Source organism: Gavialis gangeticus, unplaced genomic scaffold, assembly GCF_001723915.1.
Source record: "Gavialis gangeticus isolate Ggan-Ray unplaced genomic scaffold, GavGan_comp1, whole genome shotgun sequence".
NCBI classification, from domain to species: Eukaryota; Metazoa; Chordata; order Crocodylia; family Gavialidae; genus Gavialis; species Gavialis gangeticus.
The window spans coordinates 131,332,942-131,338,624 of NW_017729025.1; the positions used below are offsets into that span (position 1 = coordinate 131,332,942).

Below are 5,683 nucleotides of genomic sequence, written 5' to 3' on the forward strand. Positions count from 1 at the left end.
GCTGAAGAAACTGGGTATTTCTCTTTGCCACAGAAAGGGCCAGTGGCGTCAGTCATAAACAGGAACAAGAGTAGAAGGAAATGACAAAGAAGGACAATACTGACAATAGATAAGCTAGATATTTTGCTAGCTGGGGATCTGGCTATGCAAGTCCAAATCCCTGCTCTGCCACAGACATCCTCTATGACTTCAGGCAAATTGTTCTTTGTGGTGTTCCTCAGATCCCTATCTATAAAGAGGGGATGACAGCACCCCTGTGTTCAACAGGAGTATTGTGAAGTTAAAAACAATAAACATAAGTGATGTGCTGATATACACCTGTAATCAAAGCTAGGTAAGGAACCAAAGACACCTGGATTTTATCCGTTTCTTATCTAACAACACAGAAATCAGAAAGCTAGGTCAATAACGCACCTTATTTGCTTTCCAGTTGAACTGTTAACATTATTTAGGAACATGCATCAACTACAGTTAGAACTTCCCGTCTAAAGCCCTCAACTTATTGTGTGCTAATTAGTGACTAAAAGCTTGAGAACCATTATGCACAGTACAGCTCATTATAATTATTTTGCTGCTGTTGAGTGCCAGAAGTTTAAATCTTGCATTGTAACAATTCTCAGCTAGTCTAAGTGACTGATGACTACTCTAGGAAATTTCTATCATTCTTCCCATTAAGGCTATGACAAGAGTATTCCCTCCAGTTTTTCAAGGCTGCCAAGAAGTAAACACTAATTCCCAAGAATGCACTGAAATAGTCAACATTTTAATTCTTGGAAATAATTTTGGTAGATATCTGTGTGTGAATCAAAGATATCACAATTCCTGATTACCTTCTCCATTTTTTTTTTAAAGAAAAATTTATCATGGTGTTATTGCCTTAGCATTTCATTTTACATTTCAACCTGAAAAAGGCAAACTGGAAAGGCTTTTCAGAATACCTTGATGCCACAGTCAAAACGATTAAAACACTGCCTGAAAATTATGACCAATTTATAAAAGCTGTACAGAAATCTGCAAGATATCCCATGGGACTGCCTCAAGAATTACTTCCCAGGCCTCACTCCATAAACCATTTGCCCATATGAAGACTACAGACCCTTTTTCCAGAAACACCATCACTACAGGCAATGAGCACCATCGCATAAGAATCCAGGAAATCCTGGCAGACCCTGGTTGAGTCAACTGATATCATGCATAATAGTAAAAAAGATATGGGTGACAACATGTAAACTAAATGATGACTCACAAGAGGTCATTATGTCATCGCTAACCAAATTGCTCACTAGATGCTTCTCAATGGAAAAAGCCCAAAAACCAAACACAAATTAAAAAACCCCTCTTAGACTGGAAAGGTACAAGCATCCTAAAGACCTGGGTTTTACAAGCCCCTTCTCAATGATGGAGTTGAAAGCTGGTATTAGTAAACTGAAGACCAGGAAAGCAGCCAGTCTTTGCAACATACTTACTGAACAAATCAAGCAATTCAGGCCCCAGACTTGCAAATGGCTCCTTTGCCTATACAACTCATGCTCAGCCAGTCAAAAAATTCCCAGGTTATGGTGACGTGCTCAGGTATTGGAACTTCTAATGCCAGGGAAAGATCTATCCATCTGACCTAAAGAGCTTCAGACATATCTCTCTGCCACGCATAAAAATTGTACAGATGACTGACTGATACTGAACTAGCTTGCCCCGTATGTGGATAAATATCTAATCCCTGAACATGGCAGACTTCACCCTGGAAAATCAACAACGAGCCAGCTGCTCAGTCTAACTCAACATACTGAGGATGGTTTTGAAAGAGGCCAAATCACCGGAGCTCTGTTCAGTGACCTAACAGCTGCCTATGATACAATTAACCACTGGCAACTCCTCCACAAGACCCTGGAAATGACAAAAGATCGACACCTTACAGAGCTGATATGAACCCTACTTACAGACAATTTTTGTCAAACTGGATGGGAAGCAAAACAGATGGAAGTCACAGATTAATGGCTTCTGACAAGGAAGCGTGTTTGATTCACTATTATTAACATATACGATTGACCAATCAATTGCTTTGGAAAAAAACTTTTGCTGTAGATGGTAGAGATCTGTACATGCTAAGTGCCTTTTACCCCATTTTGAATGAGAGCTGCCAATGCATTGTAGGATGTCTGAAACTTAACAGCCTATACAGTGTGTGCCTGCTGGCTGGCATGACTCTGCCTGACATCAGAAGAGCAGTGGCCAGCAGAACAGACCAACTGAGACAAACTGAAAATGTGAGACACTCATTGTATGATCATCCTGCAGCACACAAATGTCTGAAGCCACACAGGAGTTTCCTCACCAGCACCCAACCTCTCAATCATAGACAACACGTAGGGGGCACATGGTGGGGGTCATGTGCCTCCCCCAAGACTGGCCACTGAAACCGCTGCCGGCTTCTGCGGGCCGTTGTCACCCCCCGCCCTTTGCTGCCAATGCAGCTGCTGGTGGCTGCAGGCAGTCCTTGCTCACCACCTCCCACACCATGGTGCTCCCCACTCACCGCCATGGTGCCCCCCCAGTTGCGGGAGGCACCAGTCGTTCATGCTTTCAATGCCACACCCAAGAAGACATGACTACAGATGTGGAACAAGAGGCTGAAGAAAACACCTGACAGCAAAAAAATGTACATTCCAGGAGCCTAGTTCATACCATCATGGGTTGATGAACCATGGCAAAGAAAGGTCTCAACCACCTCCATACCATAGTCAGAATTTCCAAGGAACTAATGAAGAAGTGGAGCTATACTATTGGTTCAACCACCTGTGACTGGCACAAAGCCTCAGACTATGCAACACCTGCTGGAATGCCCACTGCTCAGAGGCACATGTACAATGAAAGGTTTTGCAAGGTATAATAAACAAGAACAAGCATGCGTAACAAAATGGTCAAACGTGGTGGAAACACAAGAAGCAGCAGCAACCAAAAAAACAAACCAAAACAAAACACCCAAACAAAAACACAACAAAAAACCTTCTAAACCAACCACACACCTTAAATGCAAATAAGACTCTCTCAAAACCTCATTATACTAATCTTAGCCTATGACTAATCTTAGGTTATCTTATGACTTTTAAAGGTTTCCCATGGGACCTTTTTTGAATCACGAATTGGAGGACTGTCCATGTACTTGCAAAGAGAACACAGAATAGGCAATGAAAATTTTTACATATTAAAAATAGGACTGTCTTTCAAAAAGAGGCTCAGTTCTGGTAATTATTCTTAGATGCTGTCCTGGTGACATCAGCCAGGAATTCACAGTCTGCCTCACCTGTCTTGATTTGGAGGAATTGCTTGTCACTTTTCTGGCTGTAACTTTATTGCTGATATTGCCATAGTTTTATCTCTTTTGAAGACACTGGCCCCATACAAAATGTTGATTTTTTTTTTACTATTTGGACAGGTGTCAAAAAATCTGTGGTTATGTTGCAAGGTCTCCTTCTTAGGGTTGCTGCAATGGCAGAATTTTGTTAATGCTGCTCTTATGGACCTATCTCAGTTGCCTCTAGATAAATGGAGAAGGAAGAGAGTGGAGGCTTAACCAAAATTAAAAATGCACACGCATGTGCTGTGTAGCCGGACAGTAATCAAGCTACTACCCCAGCAGTAATAACCTCTACATTACACACTTCTCAATTAGAAAGAAAAAGAATAAAAACCGTACTGAGCAGTGAAATGCAAATATTCCCAGCAATGGATCACAATATGGTCACTCTTACAACTATCATTAATCTTTAAAAAACTGATATTTATTTAACATTTTTCATACCACTTACTCTAACTCACATAGTTGAGTTTTGAATAGCTTTCACACTTGCAATGAATTCATCATGGTTAGAAGGACTGTAGGCTACAATGTCCCCTTTATCTCATTGATGCATGCAAGGAAATTTTTCTTTCTGTTTTCCTAAGCAAAGGGTTATGATGTTTGTCAGGTGTAAGGGTTCTGTCCTCTATGGGATTTAGTGCCTTTAGTCTAATGGCTTCAACAGATATAGAGGTGCTAATCACTTCATAGGATCAGGGCCTTTCATACTCAAAATTTGAGAATTTTTCACACGCTACATTCAGATTATTGTTTGCCTTCCATCAACATCTGCTAGCATCTCCTGCAATTGTAATACTTGCTCCACTGTTGCAAGGAAATAAGAGCAATTCTTGCTTTGTAATCAGTGACCAGAAAATAGTGAATGATGGTTTATCAAGTGCTTTGAGCACTTCACCACTGTATAAGATCAAGGGGACACTCAAATTTAACAGCAACACATTTAAACACTCATAAAAGCTAATATATTTACATTGACAACTTAGGTGACTCAAAGGCTACAGACAGAATTAACAAGGATATTGGTATAAAATTATATAAACTGTTATGATATATGGTAACTTATGTCTGTGTGTTCCGACAGTCTTATATTTACCAAACCTTATGGTTTATGCCTCCTCATAGCAAATACAGGCATTTGCACACCCTACTAATTCAGCCATCACTTTATTTGCCAGCAACTTTCCTCTGCTTCCATTTGCTGCTAGTTCCACTCACCAGGGGCAATCGGTGTCAGGAAAGCCATCAGCAATTCATGGTGAGGGGCATCAGTGGCAATGGAGGATGAAGCAGGGGGGCCATGAGAGTGGGTGAAGTAGGGAGGCAATTTGATTCTCATGCGCAACCTCCCCAGGAACTTTCACAGACCTGCAGTGGTAGATGGCCCATAGTTTGGGAAATGCTACTATAGATCTCTACATGTAGCTAAGTTGCTGTTACTTTAACCTGTTTTATTTAGGGATAAATGTAGAGAGATTTAATTCATTTATACCACTATAGGAGCATACAGATGTAACAGATTGTAAAAGCTGAAGTACACTTCCAGAACAACCTAGTCCTCCTTTCCTTTCAAACTAGTTGAAAAATATATCTGCCTACAGCCAAATTTTCCTTTTTTAGGGCAAAAAGGAACTCCCAATGTTAGAGAACAGGAAAAATCTTCCCCTTTGGATTTTTTCTTCCATAATTATCCACACTGCATATACCTTTGCATGCTCTGCTGAAGTGTCTGGTGCTGGGGACAGGGGCCTAGACTAGACAGACTATTAGTCGGGTTCACTGTCTTCATTTTTATGTTGCTATCTAGGAACAGACAGGGTATGAGTTTACTACTATTACAGCTTTCACCTCTATTCCCACAACAGGATTTTCTGCGTGTTCTCTAAGGGTGAAAACAGATACCGCATTTGTACTGCCATAAAAACTTTTACAGCAGCACAAAGGCCAAGCAAAAAGCATACACGCCCCTTTTCATGCTGCAAAAACCTAGAATTTGTGGTTACAACATAGATAGTATCAATTTGTGCCCTTTATTGCAGCAGATATCTGCTAGGTTGATGACAGAAATGCGCTGTCAGCTCAGACCTGTCCACGCTGTCCAGCTGCCCCAGGTAGCCGCTGTCAGGGCTTCAGCAGCCCTATCCTGTGCACCCCAGGAATTCCCATTCCCAGGGCATGCAGGATCAAACCCCTGATGCACCATAAGTGCCTGCCGGGGTTTCCCCAGGTGCCTGTAGACACTCCAGTGCAGTCCCAGGGCAGCTGACACTAACTGGCAGAGACACTCCCTGGAGATAGTTTCATAGTTTCTAGGGTCGGAAGGGACCT

At 41.6% G+C, this 5,683-nt stretch overlaps 1 protein-coding gene across 3 annotated transcripts in view; it reads right to left on the reverse strand.

Annotated features, from left to right (window-relative positions):
- The window catches only part of MICAL2 (microtubule associated monooxygenase, calponin and LIM domain containing 2), a 193,348-nt gene that overhangs the window by 32,056 nt on the left and 155,609 nt on the right, over positions 1-5,683 (reverse strand). The window lies entirely within an intron of this gene.